We start from the raw sequence: 22,150 nt of genomic DNA, 5'->3' as shown, positions 1-22,150 counted from the left end.
AGTTGAGTGTCTGCCTTTGGCTCAGGGCGTGATCCTGGGGTCCCGGGATCGAGTCCCACATCAGGCTCCCTGCATGGAGCCTGCTTCTCCCTCTGCCTGTGTCTCTGCCTCTCTGCCTCTCTCTCTCTCTCTCTCTCGAATAAATAAATAAAATCTAAAAAAAAGTGTGGGTGCATTTTTGCAATGGATTTGCCACCAGAACACAGGTGTTGTGAAAACCACCACTAAACCTAAACCAAAATGGGAAAGGAGAAGACACACATCAACATCGTCATCATTGGACACGTAGATTCGGGCAAGTCTACCACTACTGGCCATCTGATCTACAAATGTGGTGGGATCAACAAAAGAACTATCGAAAAATTTGAGAAGGAGGCTGCTGAGACGGGAAAAGGCTTCTTCAAGTATGTCTGGGTCTTGGATAAACTCAAAGCGGAATGTTAACGATGGTATCACCATTGATATCTCCCTGTGGAAATTCGAGACCAGCAGTATTATGTGACCATCATTGACGCCCCAGGACACAGAGACTTTATCAAAAACATGATTACAGGCACATCTCAGGCTGACTGTGCTGTCCTGATTGTTGCTGCTGGTGTTGGTGAATTTGAAGCAGGTATCTCCAATAATGGGCAGACCCGTGAGCATGCCCTTCTGGCTTACACACTGGGTGTAAAACAACTAATTGTTGTTAAAATGGATTCCACTGAGCCACCCTACAGCCAGAAGAGATATGAGGAAATCGTTAAGGAAGTCAGCACCTACATTAAGAAAATTGGCTACAACCTCGACACAGTAGCATTTGTGCCAATTTCTGGTTGGAATGGTGACGACATGCTAGAGCCATGTGCTAACAGGCCTTGGTTCAAGGGATGGAAAGTCACCCATTAAGATGGGAATGCCAGTGGAACCACACTGCTTGAAGCTCTGGATTGCATTTTTCCACCAACTCGTCCAACTGATAAGCCCCTGCGTCTGCCTCTCCAGGACGTCTACAAAATTGGTGGTATTGGTACTGTCCCAGTGGGCCGAGGGGAGACTGGTGTTCTTAAGCCTGGCATGGTGGACACCTTTGCTCCAGTCAATGTTACAACTGAAGTAAAGTCTGTTGAAATGGACCATAAAGCTTTGAGTGAGTCTCTTCCTGGGGACAACATGGGCTTCAATGTCAAGAACATATCTGTCAAAGATGTTCATCGTGGCAATGTGGCTGGTGACAGCAAAAATGACCCACCAATGGAAGAAGCTGGCTTCACGGCTCAGGTGATTATCCTGAACCATCCAGGCCAAATCAGTGCTAGATATGCACCTTGCTGGATTGTCACACAGCTCACATTGCTTGCAAGTTTGCTGAGCAGAAGAAAATAGATCGTCATTCTGGAAAAAAGCTGGAATATGGTCCCAAGTTCTTGAAATCTTGGGATGCTGCCATTGTTGATATGGTTCCTGGCAAACCTATGTGTGTTGAGATCTTCTCTGACTATCCTCCTCTGGGCCGTTTTGCTGTTCATGACATGAGACAGATGGTTACTGTGGGTGTCATCAAAGCAATGGACAAGAAGGCAGCTGGAGCTGGCAAAGTCGTCAAGTCTGCCCAGAAAGCTCAGAAGGCTAAATGAATATTATCTCCAATACTTGCCACACCAGTCTTAATCAGTGGTAGAAGAACGGTCTCAGAACTGTTTGTGTCAATTGGCCATTTAAGTTTAATAGTAAAAGACTGGTTAATGATAACAATGCATTGTCAAAACTTCAGAAGGAAAGGAGAATGTTTTGTGGACCATTTGGTGTGTGTGTGTGTGTGTGTGTGTGTGTGTGTGTGTGTGGCAGTTTTAGGTTATTAGTTTTTAAAATCAGTACTTTTTAATGGAAACAATTTGACCAAAAATCTGTCACAGAATTTTGAGACCCATTAAAACAAAAGTTTAATGAGGAAAAAAAAAAAGAGTATCGGTAGTTGTGGAAGGAACATGAAGTTGAGTCAGGCAAAATTTGATATAGACTCCCTAAGCAGATATTCTGCATTTAATGCTACAGCTTGGGGAGTTAGAAATGGCTCTAACTGGTTGGTTGGTTGGTTGGTTGGCTGAAACACGAACCAAAAGGTGGCCCACTGTGAACCAGTTAGGAATACTGGATCTGCCTTGGTTTAATGTAGAGGAAGGGATTCAAAGGTTTAGGGATATTGGAATGTTAAAGTGGATTTGTCATATAAAAATGACTTGGCCACACTGAGTGTCCAGAAGACACACCTTTAACAAGTACTGTGACAAATAAATTTGTGAGGGGGAGCTCTGGCATCCTTGAAAAGCTTTGTGATAACTATTCTCTGTACACTAGACCTTATGGGGGAACTATGGTCACTGAACTGAGATATCTAAATAAAATGGAAGTAGCTGAATCCCAGGATGGCAGGGGCCAAATGGCAGCACTTAATCACCAAAGGCAATGTGGACATGTTTACCATAATGGATCAAAGCAGCAGTCAAAATAGTCTGGCTTATGTTGTCCTATGGCACTGACATTGATCATGATGCTGAAATAGACAGGAAGTTTACTAAATTCTTACTTGATCTGTATAAGCAGAAATGTAGGTCAAGTGAACAGAGTCTAACCTAAATCATAAAAACAGAGAGCCATAGCCCCTCAATTAATTCCCAGACTTGAACCAGTTTACAGACCCAGAATCCCTTGAATAAAAGGGAGCTTGGGTCCCCTTGAGGAAGGACTTTGGTACACTACTGAAAATGTATACTGTTAATCTTTCTCCCAGCCTTCCTCAAAGGGACACTTTACCAGAGTAACTCTGCACTGAGGAATCAAAATAATCCAAACTTTCTGGTAATACCAGATACTGGGTCTGAACTGCACCAGATCCAGGAGACCCAAAACATTACTGTGGCCCACTGGTCAGAGTAGGAGCTCATGGAGGTCAGGTGACCAATAGAGTTGTAGCTCCACTCCATCGCATAGTGGGTCCAATGGGTCCCTCAATTCATTCCATGGCTACTTCCCCAGTTCCAGAATGCATGATTAGAATAGACATAATTAGCAGCTGGCGCAATCTCCACGTTGATTCTCTGACTGGTGGACTGAGGGCTATTATAGTAGGAAAGGCCAAGCAGAAGTCACTAGAACTGCTGATAGTTTTGGAAAAATAGTAAATAAAAAGCAATATTGCATTCCTGTAGAAAATGCAGAGATTAGTGCTACTATCAAGGTCTTGAAAGATGCAGGGGATGGTGATTCCCACAACATCCCAATTCAATTCTTCTATTTGGTTTATGCAGAAAACAGATGGATGTTTGAGAATGGTAGTGGGTTATCATATGCTTTACCAGGTGGTGACTCCGATTTGTGCCTGCTGCACCAGATATAGTTTCTTTGCTTGAGCAAATCAACATGTCTCCTGGTGCTTGGTATGCAGCAATTATTTGACAAATGCCTTTTTTCCATTCCTGTCAATAAGGACCACCAGAAGCAGCTTTAGCTGGCAAGGCCAGCAATACATCTTCACTGTATTGACTCAACGCTCCAAGGCCTATGTCATAATCTGGTCATAGGGATCTTGATCAGCTTGCACAAGATATTACATGGGCCCATTACACTGATGACATTATGCTGATTGTACTTAGTAAACAAGGAAGGATTAACTAGCCTTATTGATATGACATTTGCATATCAGAGAGTAAGACACACATCTAACAAAAATTCAGGGGCCTTCTACTTTAGTGAAATTTCTAGGGATCCAGTGGTGTGGGGCATGTTGAAATATACCTTTTAAAGCAAAAGATAAGTTGTTGCATATGGCCTTCCTACAACCAAGAAAGAGTCATAACACCCTGTAGGAAATACTTTCTGGATTTTAAAAGCAAAATATTCCACCACACATTTGGGTGTGTTACACTAGCCTATTGCTGAGTGACCTTGAAAGCTGCATTTTGAGGGGGGCCCATAAAAAGAAAAAGCTCTACAACAACTGCAGACTGCTGTGCAAGCCACTCTGCCACTTGCGACATATAATCCAGCAGATCCAATGGTACTTGAAGGCATCAGTGGCAGATAGAGATGCTGTTTTGAGCCTTTGACAGGGCTCTATACACCGTTACCCTACCTCTGCCCTCCACAAGTGCAACATCCCTCCTCCAACCTAATCAGAGCTAATTTACATAATTTCTAACAAGTACTGGGCACTTACTATGTGCCAAGCATTGAGATTGATGCAGTATTTTTAGTTCATTTATTTTTTTTAGTTCATTTAATCATCACATCTATGCTTTGAGGTAGGTTCTAATACTGTATATATAATATATATATTATGAATATAGTTGCTTCTGTATATATACTATATATATATATAGTTCTAATACTATATATATTGTATACATATATATATAGTTCTATACTATAGTCCTCTATACTTGAGGACTTTAAGCATCAGAGAAATTAATCGACCTTCAGTCATATAGGTAATAAGTGGTAGAACCAGATTTGAAATCAAGGATGTCTAAGTAGTGTGAATTTGTAACTATAATGCTTGATCCATGGTGATACCTGGGACCAATCCCATCACCTTTCCCTAAAACCATCCACTCTGACTCATCTAAAAGGTAGCAAAATTACCATATTGTGCTTCGCCAATATGTTTGAGAAAAATTTTCTTCCACCATAAGCAAAGACACAGGCCCAAGCTTCTTCAATCACCTTGTCACTCCTGAAGATCATTATGACATAGGCTCTTGCTATGCTCCCTTGAGATGTCACTAATTGGAACCCACTAGCTATATTTGACTTTGTCAAATGGCCCCTCCATAAAGTTATGAAAGAGGAACTGGAAGTCCCCTTGATCAGTATAGGCAATCAACTCAGATAAATTGGTCCATCCAAGTGGAATTTAAGAGGCCAAAATCATTTTCTCTGCTTATGTTCACATTAGACATTCAGTCTCAGCTGGCTAACTGTAAATCTTCCTGTAGTGTTCAGTAGGCTCAAGCCTAATGGCCTCTTATAACTCTGTAAGACCCTGAATCACTCGCCTCAAGGAGAGTATTTGGTTTGGGGGAATAGGAGCAAAAGTGACATTTGAACAGTTCAAAAAGTTCTCAACTAAATTGAAATAAGACTTCTACCTGTAAGGAGGTTTTGTGTGAATTAGATGAACCATATTTCTCTCCAGCTGTGCAAAAAATTGTTCCCAGTAGCCAGGCTGCATGTCTTTGCTTTCCAAGGTATCTAACTTACTGCTAAAAGGACAGAAGGGAAAATCAGAACCCAGCATTTCCTAAGCCTTCTCAAGATAAGAAGTCTTACATAAGGATGCTAGATGAATGTGATTTTAAACACTAGCCATTTCTAAAAATGCTCAAAGCTACTTGCAATTTTGCCTGTAGTGCCTCCTAACTAAAAGCTCAAATTCAAGCATGGTCATGAAGCTTTTCTTGATTCTCAACTCTTAAGAATTTTATTTGGCTTTCTTGGTTCCCCTCAATTCACTTTGGTTGCTCTGAACTTCTGTGACCTCAAAAATATAGCAAAATTGAACCTAACCTCTCATCTCTGTCTTTAGTTGCATTTGGCTGTCCTGAAAATCAGGGTTTTTTCTTTCAAAACTAAGGTCTAAAAAGCATTTCTAGTATACTATCATGAAACCAAAATGTGGTGGCATTTCTTAAAACCTGGATAAATAATTGAAATTATTTCAAATTGACAAGGTGGGCTGCTTTTTAAGTTTTCTTTTTAAAACGGATTCTATGGGATCCCTGGGTGGCGCAGCGGTTTGGCGCCTGCCTTTGGCCCAGGGCGCGATCCTGGAGACCCGGGATCGAATCCCACATCAGGCTCCCGGTGCATGGAGCCTGCTTCTCCCTCCGCCTGTGTCTCTGCCTCTCTCTCTCTCTCTGTGACTATCATAAATAAATAAAAAATTTAAAAAAATACTTTAAAAAAAAAATAAAATAAAACGGATTCTACCTATGAGAGAATTTTTACTAAATGGGTCTTTAAGACTAAATTGTAATCTGTTGTCCAAGTTATCACATAGGGAATTTCTTGCCCATTTCTTCCCCATACCACAGAGCCTACAAATCTGCTTCTGTCTATTCTGCTTGGAGCCAGTGAGATGCCATTCTCTGCTATAATTATTTAAATGATTTGGCTCTGGCTTTTCATGTCCATCCCCACTGTCACTAGTTTAGTTCCAAATTCTCTTCTATCCAAACAGTAGCAATTGTCTCTTAACTAGCTTTTCTGTCTCTACGTTAACACCCTTGAAACCTACCCTCTGGTTTGCTAACCAATTAATCTTTCTAAGGCATAGCTCTAAGAATGTTATGCTTCTATGCCAACACTTTCAATAGTTTCATATTTTGAATTCATCCTAAAACTCTTCAACTCGGTGTTTAAAACCATTCACAACATGGTCCCAACCTACCTTTCTAGCCTTGACCCACACAACTGACCTACACTACCCTGACATTTCAGCCTCTCTGTGCTTTTTCAACTCCATTGCTTTGCCTACCTTATTCCCTTTGGCTTGAATTCCTTTCTCCCCACAAGCAATTCCACATGTTCTAATCATACCTTCAGGGTCCTTCTGTCATCAAATTGAATAATCATTCAAATACTCCCTCACTTCATAGAATGATCTTCCCAGCCACTCTTGCTTTTGTTCAGCTTTTTCCCCAGGATCAGATCCCAATCCAGTGTCTAGGGCCTCCACTGCATGTAAACAGACTTACTTCATGATGACCTAGCTGACTTACAAGTACCACCTACCCTGAGTATCCTGCCGGCATTGTCCTAGTAAACTGACTTTCTCCTTGATTCCAGCTCCCTCTCTTTCTTTGTCCATTATATTAGGTCACCAAGAAACCTCATATCTTGTGGCCAGAACCTAACATGGTGATGATGGCCTTGACTTCATTTACCAATTCTACCACATAGCTTTTCTTCCCCTCTGTCTTGTTTGATAGGTTAGTTGCTAAAACTGTCAAGTGTAAGGAGTTATACTCAGGCATTTATTTGTATAAAAAGGTAGTAGTAGTGTATGTGCAGAACTGATCCTCAGTACCAAAATTGAAAACTTCAGATGACCTGCCTTCCCCTACTCAACTCTGTCCATTGTCCTAGACTGCCCAGAATCCAGGAAGGTGTCACAAATCCACTGAAACCAGTAGTTACTGGTGTCAGCATTTCCTTGGGCAACCCCGTAAAAGTGATTCATGGTTTCTGCACTGTGGATAGAATAATTTTCATACCAGTCACACACACACACACACACACACACACACACACACACACAGCATATTTTCAACCACTGCCCTTGGTTTGATAGTGCCCTAAAGCCACAACAGTTTTGAGTAGTAAATGTCAAATACTCATGACAAAGTATTAAAAGACTGATAATATTTTAAAGGTAGTGATGATGATGATGATAGTAACGTTCATTTACTGTCACATGCCAAGCACGTTGTCTGTATTACCTCAAGTCCTACAACAACTCTATGAGCTTGGGACTCAATTATGTCTGCCCTCATTTTACAGACAAGAAAACTGAAGCCCAGAGAAATACACTAACTTAGAAAAGGCCACACAGTTAATAGTAGGAAACTTGACATCTGTGGATCGTGTTCCTCTCATTATCATTCTTTGGCATATCAACTTTAAGTGTCTTTATCTGGCTTTCATGGCCCTTGGCTCACTATGCTGCTCTCATCCTAATTTCTGATTACTGCTGAACAGGGGCTTTCCCCTTTAACCAACCAAATTATCCCCATTCTGGAGGATAATGTTTCCTCAATTTGGGAGATATTTCTTTTATTCTCTGCTATTCTCTGGACTTCAGTCTTCTTGAAACACACTTCCAAACTCACTTTCTAGGAAGCCTTGCCTAAACAACTCCATCTCCATTATTTAGCCCAGAAAAATATATAAAGAGACTTAAAAGAATGGAAATATCAGTAACCAGTAGACAATACTAGTCAAAGAACTGGCCTTCTTCTAGAGGCCAAGGAGGACTTTTAAGATTTGTTCACTCAACAAATATTTACTGGAAGTCTACTATATATGAGACACCATTTTAAACACAATTTTGGGGATATCATAATGAGCAAATTTTGCTCTTGGGTGAGCTTACATCCTGGTTGGAGAGACAATGAACAAAATAAACAGGTTAGTGTCATAGTATGGTAGATGGCAGTGAGTGCTAAAGAGAAGATTAAATCAGGGAAGAGAAATAGAGAGTATTTTGGGTCGGGAATGGTGCAATTTTTAATACAGCAAAGTAGACTTCACTGAGAAGATAGTATTTGACACAATTCTGATAAACACTTGAATTGGCCCACTTGCCATTTACATATATATATATATATTAATTGAACAGCAAACTAGGAGTAGGGGGAAGGAGTTAGGTAAAAGCTTTCAAATCAGTTTGACTTTTTGAATGTAAATACCTACAATCAGAGCAAATATTTAAGATGTCTTCATCACAGTTTCCACCATATTTTCTCCTTTTCTAAATTATTTGGGCTGTCTATAGTATAGCCTCACTTTGAGAAGAAATACAGCAACCTGGACCTTGGTGTTAGATCAGCTTGTGTTCCTATCTCAGTCTGCCACTTGCTATGATTTAAGTGACTTTGAAGCAAATCACTTAAATCAGCTTCTTTCACAAAACAGGGATATAATAGTAGTCATCTTAGAGGACTGTCATAGGGATTCAATGAGACAAAGCAAGTGACGTATTTTACATGGTGCTCCCAATAGTTGGGTTGTTGTAGTAGTTGTTGCTGTTGGGTTTTATCAGGAAGGTATAAAGGAATTGGTGGCCACACCACCATAAAACAGACATTGATTGGTTCCTGGTTTCTCAGCCTCCACTAGAATTAATTCAAACATGTTTCCATGTTGAAAGCAGATTTTGTAGTGCTTATTTGTTATGTTTAAGTGTACATAGTGGCAAACAATGGTAGAGCAACAAATCAGCCAGATAGCTGAAGAAAAACAATAACAATGCTGCTTCAACTGAAAATGGTTATTTCAGTGGCTATCTACCAAAATGGACAAAGATTCTCTTTAGAAGGAAAGCCTTCAGCAAAGCTGGAATTGAGAGCCATTTTGATATATGACTTACTTCCCGAAATACTCTTTATTAATAAGGATGTGTTGCTTGCTTAACTTGAGTGTATATTTTTCTATTTTGATGAAAATTGTGGGTGGAAAATATATCAAAAATATGAGTATGATAGGGGAAATGAATCTTAATTTCAAATATATAAACAAACTTGTTTTGAATCTCAGTGAAAACCAATTTGTTTTGGAGTCAACACCTAATATTCTATATTACAGCATAAAGTCTAGTTTTTTACCCAAATAATATGTTTGTTAAGATAGAAGTACAGAACAAAAACATTGACATACTCCTCACTCCACATTGAGCAAGTACCAAAATTAGTGCTGTGTCCTGAGTTTCCATAAATCCTTCACATATTTGCAATGGTGCTAAAAATTTTTTCAAGAGGATTAAAAAAAAAATAAAGTGAGTCAGGAAGAAAAAAGGGGGGTGGCATAGGCATTAGATCCCAGTTCTGGCCCATTGGCTTCTCTTCACCAATGCTGAATACATACATACAGTTGACACTTAGCCACATGGGGGTTAGGGGTACCAACCCCCACATATAACTTTTGACCCCTCCAAAACTTAACTACCCACTGTTGACCAGAAGCCTTATCGATAACATAAACGGTTGATTAACACATATTTTGTATATGTATTATATACTATATTCCTACAATAAAGTAAGCTAGAGAAAAGAAAACGTTATTAAGAAAATCATAAGAGTGGGCACCTGGGTGGCTCAGTTGGTTAAATGTCCAACTCTTGGTTACAGCTCAGATTATGATCTCATGGGTTGTGGGATTGAGCCCAGTATTGAGCTCCATGCCTAGCAGAGGTCTGCTTGAAAGATTCTCTCTCTCTGCCCCTCTCCCTTACTTGTGTGCACACGGATTCCCTCTCTCTCTCTCTCTCTCTCTCTCTCTCTCTCTCTCTCTCTCTCTCTCTCTTCAAAAAATAAATAAATCTTTTGAAAAAAGAAAATCATGAGGAAGAAAGATGCTTAGGTGGTGCAGTCAGTTAATCATCTGACTCTTGGTCAGAAAATTATAAGGAAGAGAAAATACATTTACAGTATTGTACTGTATTTATCGAAAAACACCTGCATATAAGTGGACCCACACAGTTCAGACCCATGTTGTTCAAGGGTCAGCTGTGTATTGAAAGGTCAGATTACACCCTAATTGCTGCATTCTAGAGGTAAAAAAGAACAAAAGCAAACAAAAGCCTTATTCTTTAACATTTCCTTCATGAAACATAACCATTTCATTGTTTATTTACCATGTAGATCTTCTCTTTTTCTGAGACGTGTGGTAATGTGTCTTCCAGCAGAATTTCAACTTCCCTTGCTATGCTTTGGACCCAGGAACCCATAAAGGAATGGTTGGAGGGCAATAATACTTCGGAGGAAAAGAATATATGCTTTGTGTTTTTGTTGCTTTCATTTTTTGCTATGCTTTTGTCTATACCACGGAGTTCCCCCACCCATTCTCCAATCTGTCTACTCTGAATCTATATGGTCTTCTTCAAGAATCTGTTCTCCCAGGGATGCCTGGGTGGCTCAGTGGTTGAGCATCTGCCTTCGGCTCAGGTTGTGATCCTGGGATCCTGGGATCAAGTCCCACATCGGGTTCCCCAGAGGGAGCTTGCTCCTCCCTCTGCCTATGTTTCTCTGTGTGTCTCTCATGAATAAATAAATAAAATCTTTTGAAAAAAGAAAAGAACCAATTCCCCCAACTTTATATCCCCCTTATCATGTTCCTCTCCAGCCCTAGGCTTTTTTTCTCTCCATATTCACTGATGTACATGACTCCCAACTTTGGCTTTAGCAGGAATCTCCCTGGAACAATAGTCTTATTTCTCTAACTCCCAGATCTACACCATCCATGTCAATGGTCCTCAGCCACCCCAAAATCAAGCTTATTCCAATTTTAAGCCATTATTATTTCCCATAAACTTTTTCCCTTTTCTTCTGTCTCCCAAATCATGTAAGCTTGAATTTTTGGAGTAAGTCATTTTTGATTCTTACCTTTACCTACTTGGGCCATAGTCACCCAGTATTCAAGGCCTCCAATCTTAGTTCCTACTATTGATCATATGACTTAGATGACATGCCCTCTGCCCTCCCTCATGTCTCATTGAACAAAATCCATCCCTATGACCTTGTTTGGCTTCACAGGTTGACATTATTGATACCTCTGATATATACTCCTTACTCCAATTTCTATTATGCCAACACTGTAGTATAGGTTCCATCACCTTAAGACAACATGGTCCCTTTGGGGAGACTGTTGTGTCTTCCCTAAGTTGGACATGTTGCTTGCTCACTCTCCCAGAGGCTGAGCTGGAATGACTGCTCAAGTGACATAGTGATGCTTAGTCTCAAACCGTATAATCAAATACTATAGAACTGTAGAAAAATGTCACATCCACAATATTATTGACATAGAGAATAATTCATATGATTTAACAATGATAAAACATGAAATGGTTAACAGACTTTATAACCATAATGAAATAACTAAAAAATAAAGGACAAATGGAAACACAAAGAAAGAAACATAATCAGTTTTATAACTACACTTGAAACATTGGTTCTGATCTCATTCTCAGATGTCATTTAGAGCTATTTAAAAAAAACAGCTATATTTTACCATAATTCTTGATTGATTTTGATTTTCTACTCTGTTCTTATTTTGTGGTGAGCTGTAGATCTGAATTTCAGAACGATAATCACCACTTAATGGAAAGTCAAAAAATAAGCTCAATGTAAACACTCTCTTTTGTGGCTCTTCTGCTAAAATAGGTCTTCCTTTGAATTACTGTCTAGAACAAGTCTGTACAGCAAGTCCTAAGCCAGAAAAATACAGCCCTCTTATTTTCTGTCAGAAGTAAATCTCTCTGAACTGCCTCTTTTTCTCTGCATCTATAAACAACATGTGAGAGCAGGGAGGAAGTGAAGGTATGGCCCCCTGTTTTAACAGAGTTGCCCTAAACTCCTCAAAGTGAAACCAAAGAATAATTGCACATTAAAGATGGGTTTTTGAAAGGCCAAATTTGAATTGGATTATTCAATAAATAGCTAAAACAGATGCATCTACAAAGATGCCCCCAAAATCAGAATAAAAAGCTTATGGGGAAAAAATTGATACTGGATTTTCTTTAAAAAGAATCAAAGTAATCATCATGGAGGGAAAAAAACCAAAACCTTCTTGAATTTTGTTATAGTTTAGTGATACTTTTTCTAACTTGAAATTGTGTATGCCAGTTAGTACAATCATCTTTTTGGCATTCCATTTAATGCCTATAAAGGGGGCAGTCCCGGTGGTTCAGCGGTTTAGCACCGCCTTTGGCCTAGGACGTGATCCTGGAGATCCGGGATCGAGTTTCACGTCGGGCTCCCTGCATGGAGCCCGCATCTCCCTCTCCCTCTGCCTGTGCCTTTGCCCGCCCCCCTTCTTTCTCTGTCTCTCTCTGTCTCTCTCTCTCTCTCTCTCTCTCATTCTCTCTCTCTCTCCCTGTCTCTTATGAATAAATAAATGAAATCTTTAAGAAAAAAGAAAAATAAAATAAATTAAATAAACAAAGCCTATAAAGGTCTTTATCTGACTTCTGGACAGAGTTTTTTAAGAATAAAAAGCTAACGTGTTACACAAAAATTTAATCAATGTATTATTTAAAAGAAGTATCTTCATATAATTAAATGATTGTAACAAACTCATAGACTCTTCAAAGTTAGACTATATTTCTCAGCCTCCCTTGCCTTTAGGTGTGGCCATGTGACTGAGTACTGGCCAGTGAAATTTGAACAGAAGTAATGTATATGACTTATCAGCTTGACACATAAAAACCTATACAAACTGCCCTATTCTCTCTTTTCCCTTCCTCCAGCTGAATTGAAAGAATGCCAAGGATCTAGAGGAGGAAATAGCCATGCAATGGAAAGATCCTGGGTCCCTCTATGATGGCATAAGTAGAAAGCTGCCCAACCAGGAACACTCCCAGCATATTGTGAGTTGAATGAGAAACATTTATTATATTATAAACCTTTGAGAATTGAGGGTTAATCTGTTATAGCAGTGATACTTTAAATAATACCAAAGCTCTATCAATCTGTCCCTGATTTGATCATACACTTTCTTCCTACAGCTCTTCAACATTAATAATATCTTTGTTGTTCTCTGACATACCACACTTATTTTCACCTCCCTGAACTTTACATATGCTGTTCCTTCTTCTTTGATTTCACTCATTCTTTCTCCAACTCCACAAATTATACTTATTTTTAAAATATTTTATTTATTTATTTAGAGAGAGAGAGAGAATGAGCTTGTGCGCAAGCAGGGAGAGGGGCAGAGGGGCAGAGGGGCAGAGAGGTAGAGAGAATCAGAAGCAGACTCCATGCCAAGTGTGGAGCTCATCGCAGGGCTCAGTCCCACAACTATAATGTCATGACCTGAGCTGAAACCAAGGGTCAGAGGCCCAACCAACTGAGCTACACAGGTGCCCCTGCAAATTATACTTATTTTTAAGGATCAAACATAAATCCTAACTTTTATGTAACTACTCCAATTATTCCACACAATGGGATTTCACCTTTGCCGATCCCCTAAAGCTCTTAACCATTCATTTGAGCACTACTGCCCACTTTATTACAAGCATTTCATAGGTGTTATCTCATTTAATCCTAACATTTTCTATGAGGTGCATACTATAGTTAGCTACATTTCAAGACCGAATCTTGAAGTGGTTAAGTAACTTACTCAAGGTCACAGAGCTAGTAAGTGAAAAATGGTATTTCTCTGCAGTAATAACAGTAAAAACAACTAATCTTAAGAAATAACTATATGCTTGGACTTTACATTATAGACATTATCTTATTACCTGAAATGGAAGGTATCATTGCTACTATTGCACACTCATCTTAGAGATGAGAAATTGAGGCTCAGTGACATTATGACATCTGAAGCAAGTGACGTATCTTGGTTCAAGGTAATGTCTGACTGACTCTGGAGCCCCTATTCTTCACCATTGCATTAAACTAATTGGTGGAGGAAAGAGAAACCTGGATACTGTGGGTAGAAGTGATGGCATGTAAGGAAGGGAAAAAGTAAACCCAATGTCATACCCAACAGAGATATCAGTAAGATGGTGGACTAGGAAGCTATGGATCTACATTTCCCCACAGAAACATTTGAAAAAACAACTAGAGGCTGGCTAAAATAACATTATAGGAACTCTGAAAAGAGTCAAAGGTCTACAGCAACCAAGTGAACATTCAATTTTTTTTAAAGCCACATTCAAAGCAATAAGAAGTTTTATGCCCCCCTTTTTTTTAGAGAAAGAGAGGGGGAGCGTCAGAGGGAGAAGAGCGAGAATCTCAGGCACGCTCCATGCCCAGCACTATTTTGCGTTATGGAAGTCTAATAAGAAATCAGAGATAAAGAGGCATGAGGTTACTGAAACAAATAATAGTGAAAAACTCAAATTTGTGTAAAGGCATGGAAGTATAGATACAAGAAGGCCAATGAACTCCAAGTAGGCTAAACCCAAAGAGAGTCAGACTAAGACACATTATAACAAATTGTCAAAGATCAAAGAGAATCCTGAAAGTAGCAAGAGAAAAGTGACCTGTCTCATATAAGAGATCCTCAACCAGATTATCAGTGGACTGCTGAGCAGAAAGCCTCGGGGGATAAGGCATGATATATTTAAAGTGTTGAAAGAAAAATAACCTATCAACTAGAATTCCATGCTCAACAAAACTGTTCACCAAGAATGAAGGAGAAATTAAGACATTTCCAGATAAACATAAGCTGAGGGAATTCATTGCCACTGACTTATCCTATAAAAAATGGTAAAAGTTCTTCAAATCAAAATGAAAGAACACTACACAGTAATTCCAAATCATATGAGAATGAGAAGATCTTTGATAAATGATAAATACATGGACAAATATAATATCAGTACTTTTGTAATTTTGGTCTGTAACTCCACTTTTCACATTCCATAGGATTTAAAAGACAAATAGATTTTTTTAATAAATTAATTTTTTATTGGTGTTCAATTAACCAACATACAGAATAACACCCAGTGCTACTCCCGTCAAGTGTCGCCCTCAGGGCCCGTCACCCATTCACCCCCACCCCCCGCCCTCCTCCCCCTCCACCACCCCTAGTTCATTTCCCAGAGTTAGGAGTCTTTATGTTCTGTCTCCCTTTCTGATATTTCCCACACATTTCTTCTCCCTTCCCTTATATTCCCTTTCACTATTATTTATATTCCCCAAATGAATGAGAACATACACTGTTTGTCCATCTCCGATTGACTTACTTCACTCAGCATAATACCCTCCAGTTCCATCCACGTTGAAGCAAATGGTGGGTATTTGTTGTTTCTAATGGCTGAGTAATATTCCATTGTATACATAAACCACATCTTCTTTATCCATTCATCTTTCGATGGACACCGAGACTCCTTCCACAGTTTGGCTATTGTGGACATTGCTGCTAGAAACATTGGGGTGCAGGTGTCCCGGAGTTTCATTGCATCTGAATCTTTGGGGTAAATCCCCAACAGTGCAATTGCTGGTCATAGGGCAGGTCTATTTTTAACTCTTTGAGGAACCTCCACACAGTTTTCCAGAGTGGCTGCACCAGTTCACATTCCCACCAACATGTAAGAGGGTTCCCTTTTCTCCACATCCTCTCCAACATTTGTTGTTTCCTGCCTGGTTAATTTTCCCCATTCTCACTGGTGTGAGGTGGTATCTCATTGTGGTCTTGATTTGTATTTCCCTGATGGCAAGTGATGTGGAGCATCTTCTCATGTGCGTGTTGGCCATGTCTATGTCTTCCTCTGTGAGATTTCTCTTCATGTCTTTTGCCCATTTCATGATTGGATTGTTTGTTTCTTTGGTGTTGAGTTTAATAAGTTCTTTATAGATTTTGGAAACTAGCCCTTTATCTAATATGTCATTTGCAAATATCTTCTCCCATTCTGTAGGTTGTCTTTTAGTTTTGTTGACTGTATCCTTTGCTGTGCAAAAGCTTCTTATCTTGATGAAGTCCCAATAGTTCATTTTTGCTTTTGTTTCTTTTGCCTTCGTGGATGTATCTTGCAAGAAGTTACGTGGCCGAGTTCAAAAAGGGTGTTGCCTGTGTTCTCCTCTAGGATTTTGATGGAATCTTGTCTCACATTTAGATCTTTCATCCATTTTGAGTTTATCTTTGTGTATGGTGAAAGAGAGTGGTCTAGTTTCATTCTTCTGCATGTGGATGTCCAATTTTCCCAGCACCATTTATTGAAGAGACTGTCTTTCTTCCAATGGATAGTCTTTCCTCCATTATCGAATATTAGTTGACCATAAAGTTCAGGGTCCACTTCTGGGTTCTCTATTCTGTTCCATTGATCTATGTGTCTGTTTTTGTGCCAGTACCGCACTGTCTTGAGGACCACAGCTTTGTAGTACAACCTGAAATCTGGCATTGTGATGCCCCCAGCTATGGTTTTCTTTTTAAAAATTCCCCTGGCTTAAAAAAATAAAAAAAAAAATTCCCCTGGCTATTCTGGGTCTTTTCTGATTCCACACAAATATTAGAATAATTTGTTCTAACTCTATGAAGAAAGTCCATGGTATTTTCATAGGGATTGCATTAAACGTGTAAATTGCCCTCCGTAACACTGACATTTTCCTAATATTAATTCTGCCAATCCATGAGCATGGAATATTTTTCCATCTCTTTGTGTCTTCCAAAATTTCTTTCAGAAGTGTTCTATAGTTTTTAGGGTATAGATCTTTTACCTCTTTGGTTAGGTTTATTCCTAGGTATCTTATGCTTTTGGGTGCAATTGTAAATGGGATTGACTCCTTCATTTCTCTTTCTTCAGTCTCATTGTTAGTGTATAGAAATGCCACTGATTTCTGGGCATTGATTTTGTATCCTGCCACGCTAACAAATTGCTGTATGAGTTCTAGCAATCTTGGAGTGGAGGCTTTTGGGTTTTCTATGTAGAGTATCATGTCATCAGCGAAGAGGGAGAGTTTGACTTCTTCTTTGCCAATTTGAATGCCTTTAATGTCTTTTTGTTGTCTGATTGCTGAGGCTAGGACTTCCAATACTATGTTGAATAGCAGTGGTGAGAGTGGACATCCCTGTCTAGTTCCTGATCTTAGGGGAAAGGCTCCCAGTGCTTCCCATTGAGAATGATATTTGCTGTGGGCTTTTCGTAGATGGCTTTTAAGATGTCGAGGAAAGTTCCCTCTATCCCTACACTCTGAAGAGTTTTGATCAGGAATGGATGCTGTATTTTGTCAAATGCTTTCTCTGCATCTAATGAGAGGATCATATCGTTCTTGGTTTTTCTCTTGCTGATATGATGAATCACATTGATTGTTTTACGAGTGTTGAACCAGCCTTGTGTCCCGGGGTAAATCCTACTTGGTCATGGTGAATAATTTTCTTAATGTGTTGTTGGATCCCATTGGCTAGTATCTTGTTGAGAATTTTTGCATCCATGTTCATCAGGGAAATTGGTCTGTAATTCTCCTTTTTGGTGGGGTCTTTGTCTGGTTTTGGAAGTAAGGTGATGCTGGCCTCATAGAATGAATTTGAAAGTACTCCATCTCTTTCTATCTTTCCAAACAGCTTTAGCAGTATAGGTATGATTTCTTCTTTAAACGTTTGATAGAATTCCCCTGGGAAGCCATCTGGCCCTGGACTCTTGTGTCTTGGGAGGTTTTTGATGACTGCTTCACTTTCCTCCCTGGTTATTGGCCTGTTCAGGTTTTCTATTTCTTCCTGTTCCAGTTTTGGTAGTTTGTGGCTTTCCAGGAATGCATCCATTTCATCTAGATTGCCTAATTTATTGGCGTAGAGCTGTTCATAATATGTTTTTAAAATCGTTTGTATTTCCTTGGTGTTGGTAGTGATCTCTCCTTTCTCATTCATGATTTTATTAATTTGAGTCTTCTCTCTCTTCTTTTTCACAAGGTTGGCTAATGGTTTATCTATCTTATTAATTCTTTCAAAGAACCTACTTCTGGTTCTGTTGATCTGTTCCACAGTTCTTCTGGTCTCGATTTCATTGAGTTCTGCTCGAATTTTAATTAACTCTCTTCTTCTGCTGGGCGTAGGTTCCATTTGCTGTTTTTTCTCTAGCTCCTTTATGTGTAAGGTTAGCTTTTGTATTTGAGTTCTTTCCAGTTTTTGAATGGATGCTTGTATTACAATGTATTTCCCCCTCAGGACTGCTTTTGCTGCATCCCAAAGATTCTGAATGGTTGTATCTTCATTCTCAATAGTTTCCATGAATCTTTTTAATTCTTCCTTAATTTCCTGGTTGACCCTTTCATCTTAGCAGGATGGTCCTTAACCTCCACGTGTTTGAGGTCCTTCCAAACTTCTTGTTGTGATTTAGTTCTAATTTCAAGGCATTATGGTCTGAGAATATGCAGGGGACGATCCCAATCTTTTGGTATCGGTTCAGACCCGATTTGTGACCCAGCATGTGGTCTATTCTGGAGAAAGTTCCATGTGCACTTGAGAAGAATGTGTATTCAGTTGAGTTTGGATGTAAAGTTCTGTAGATATCTGTGAAATCCATCTGGTCCAGTGTATCATCTAAAGCTCTCGTTTTTTGGAGATGTTGTGCTTAGAAGACCTATCGAGGGTAGAAAGAGCTAGATTGAAGTCACCAAGTATAAGTGTATTATTATCTAAGTATTTCTTCACTTTGGTTATAATAGGTTAAAATATTTGGCAGCTCCCACATTCGGGGCATATATATTAAGGATTGTTAAGTCCTCTTGTTGGATAGATCCTTTAAGTATGAGATAGTGTCCCTCTTCATCTCTCACTACAGTCTTCGGGGTAAATTTTAGTTTATCTGATATAAGGATGGCTACCCCTGCTTTCTTTTGAGGACCATTTGAATGGTAAATGGTTCTCCAACCTTTTATTTTCAGGTTGTAGGTGTCCTTCTGTCTAAAATGAGTCTCTTATAGACAGCAAATAGATGGGTCCTGCTTTTTTATCCAGTCTGAAACCCTGCACCTTTTGATGGGGTCATTAAGCCCGTTCACGTTCAGAGTTACTATTGACAGATATGAGTTGAGTGTCATCATGATATCTATTCAGTCTTTGTTTTTGTGGATTGTTCCACTGAACTTCTTCTTAAAGGGGAATTTTAAGAGTCCCCCTTAAAATTTCTTGCAGAGCTGGTTTGGAGGTCACATATTCTTTCCGTTCCTGCCTGTCTTGGAAGCTCTTTATCTCTCCTTCCATTTTGAATGAGAGCCTTGCTGGATAAAGTATTCTGGGTTGCATGTTCTTCTCATTTAGGACCCTGAATATATCCTGCCAGCCCTTTATGGCCTGCCAGGTCTCTGTGGAGAAGTCTGCTGTTATCCTAATACTCCTCCCCATAAAAGTCAGGGACTTTTTGTCTCTTGCTGCTTTAAGGATCTTCTCTTTATCTCTGGAATTTGCAAGCTTCACTATTAAATGTCGAGGTGTTGAACATTTTTTATTGATTTTAGGGGGGGTTCTCTCTATTTCCTGGATCTGAATGCCTGTTTCCCTTTCCAGATAGGAAAGTTTTCAGCTAGGATTTGTTCAAATACATATTCTGGCCCTCTGTCCCTTTCGGCTCCCTCAGGAACCCCAATTAAACCTAGGTTTTTCTTCCACAGGCTGTCGTTTATTTCCCTCTATCTATCTTCATGGTCTTTTAATTGTTTGTCTCTTTTTTCCTCAGTTTCCCTCTTTGCCATCAACTTGTCTTTTTTTTTTTTTTTTTTTTTTTACGATAGTCACAGAGAGGGAGAGAGAGAGAGAGAGGCAGAGACACAGGCAGAGGGAGAAGCAGGCTCCATGCACCGGGAGCCCGACGTGGGATTCGATCCCGGGTCTCCAGGATCGCGCCCTGAGCCAAAGGCAGGCGCCAAACCACTGCGCCACCCAGGGATCCCTCAACTTGTCTTCTATGTCACTCACTCGTTCTTCCACCTCATCAACCCTCATTAGGACTTTTAGTTCGGATTGCATCTCATTTAATTGATTTTTAATTTCTGCCTGATTGGATCTAAATTCTGCAGTCATGAAGTCTCTTGAGTCCTTTATGGTTTTTTCTAGAGCCACCAGTAGCTGTATCATAGTGCTTCTGAATTGGCTTTCTGACATTGAATTGTAATCCAGATTTTGTAACTCTGTGGGAGAGAGGACTGTTTCTGATTCTTTCTTTTGAGGTGAGGTTTTCCTTCTAGTCATTTTGCTCAGTGCAGAGTGGCCAAAAACAAGTTGTATTGGGAAAAGGAGAAAAAGAGAGAGAGAGAGAAGGAAAGAAAAGAGAAAAAGAAAAAAGAGAAAGAAGAAAAAAGGGAAAAAAGAGAAGAAAAAGAGAAAGAAAAAGAAAGAAAGGTGAAAAAAGGGGGGTGGGGGAAGCAATCAGAAATCAAAAAGAAAGAAAAAAACACAAAACAAAACAAAAACAAACAAAAAACACGTGGAAGTATCTTCTGATTCTGTATACTTTAAGTCCCTTGACTTCCCCTGGAACTGGTCCGTCTAGCTGGTCTTCTGGGGGAGGGGCCTGCTGTGCTGATTTTCAGGTGTTAGCGCTTGGGGGAGCTGCTCTGCCCCCTGCCTGGTGCAGGGCTCAGTGGGGGTTGTTTACCCCGTGAGGCCCCGGGAGGAAGCCACAGTGGCCACGGCAGCTCTGGAAACCTGGATTCAGCCCCCGCAGTAACTCTAGGGCTCTCCGTCTGCAGGGCCTGGAGGCTCCGGGGCGGGGCCGCTGATCTGCTCAGCCCCGGGCAGGAACGTCCTTGCTGTCCTGGGTCCTCCCGGCCTCTGCCTCTGGGGGACGGGGTGGGGGAGGCCGGATCCTGGGCTGTGTCCCGGCGCCCTGTGCTCCGGGGCCTGCGCTGTTGGATTCGCGCTCCCGCCCCGCAGCCCCCTCTGCGGAGCCGCCGCCCGAGCCCCTCCGAGCTGCTCCCGGAGCCGCGCAGCCCCCTCTGCACGGAGCCTCTTCCTCCGCCCGAGCCCCTCGGAGCTGCTCCGGGTCCCGCCGTGCGCGCTGCAGCCCTTAGGGAGCTCGGCGCACTCTCCCGGGGCGCAGGGGTCTGTTAGTGTCCCAGGGAGCCCGAGGGCATCCCCGCCCTCCTGGGGTCCTGCTCTAACTCCCTGCGAGCCCCTTTCCGCCCCGGAAGATGGTGCAGCTCCTGCTCCTCCGGGACGGGGCTCTCCTGTCCTGGGGACACTCGCCCCGGCCTTAGCCAGCTCCTTGCAGGGCCCCTCCCCCTTGGATGCCTTTTGTTTCTTTATTTCTTTTTCCTCGTCTTCCTACCTTGATAGAAGCGCGAACTCTTCTCTCTGTAGGGTTCCAGCTGTTCTCTCTTTAAATCTCAGGCCAAATTCGTAGATTTTCAGGATGATTTGAAGGTTATCTAGGTAATGTGGTGGGGACAGGTGATTTGGGGACCCTACTCTTCCGCCATCTTGCCCCTCCTCCAAGACAAATAGATTTAAAAACAAGTCCATATTAATGAGTACACATGTATAAAGATGTAATTTTCTTGGCATATGAGAATTTATTATTTTCACCATCAAAACTTATGATCTTGGTCTCTCCTTCTTGCCTTTGTATAAAGCCAAAAGAGATACACTGGCTTAAACCTTAAAATGAACTCCAGGAATGTCACTGACAACACGACCTTTGTGACCAAATCTAGCAACAAGAACCTCATCCTTTTCTTCAATAAAATTCAAACAACCATCATTGGGTACAAAGGCTAGATCTTTGCCATTCTTGATCAGCTGGACCCTGACACACTACCTGATGGCAGAATTTGGCTGTTGAGCTTCAGTCCCTACTTTTTCTACCACAATTCCCTTTGCATGGGAAGCACCTCCAAAGGGGTTGGCCTTTGGGGCTGTGCCCAAATGAGCTTTCTTGTACTACTTATCATGCCAGTTCTGATTTTGTTTGTAGCTATGGAGCTTCCTGGCAGTACAAAAGGCCATGACACTTGCCCAT

At 40.7% G+C, this 22,150-nt stretch overlaps 2 pseudogenes; one reads left to right on the top strand and one right to left on the bottom strand.

Annotated features, from left to right (window-relative positions):
- Positions 1 to 217: 217 nt before the first annotated feature.
- On the top strand, positions 218 to 1,738 carry LOC112932077 (elongation factor 1-alpha 1 pseudogene; annotated as a pseudogene).
- A 19,988-nt stretch (positions 1,739 to 21,726) lies between these two features.
- On the bottom strand, positions 21,727 to 22,150 carry LOC112932009 (small ribosomal subunit protein uS12-like; annotated as a pseudogene).

The sequence above is a fragment of the Vulpes vulpes genome, chromosome X (assembly GCF_048418805.1).
Source record: "Vulpes vulpes isolate BD-2025 chromosome X, VulVul3, whole genome shotgun sequence".
NCBI lineage: Eukaryota > Metazoa > Chordata > Mammalia > Carnivora > Canidae > Vulpes > Vulpes vulpes.
This window is presented reverse-complemented; position numbering and strand designations above follow the sequence as displayed.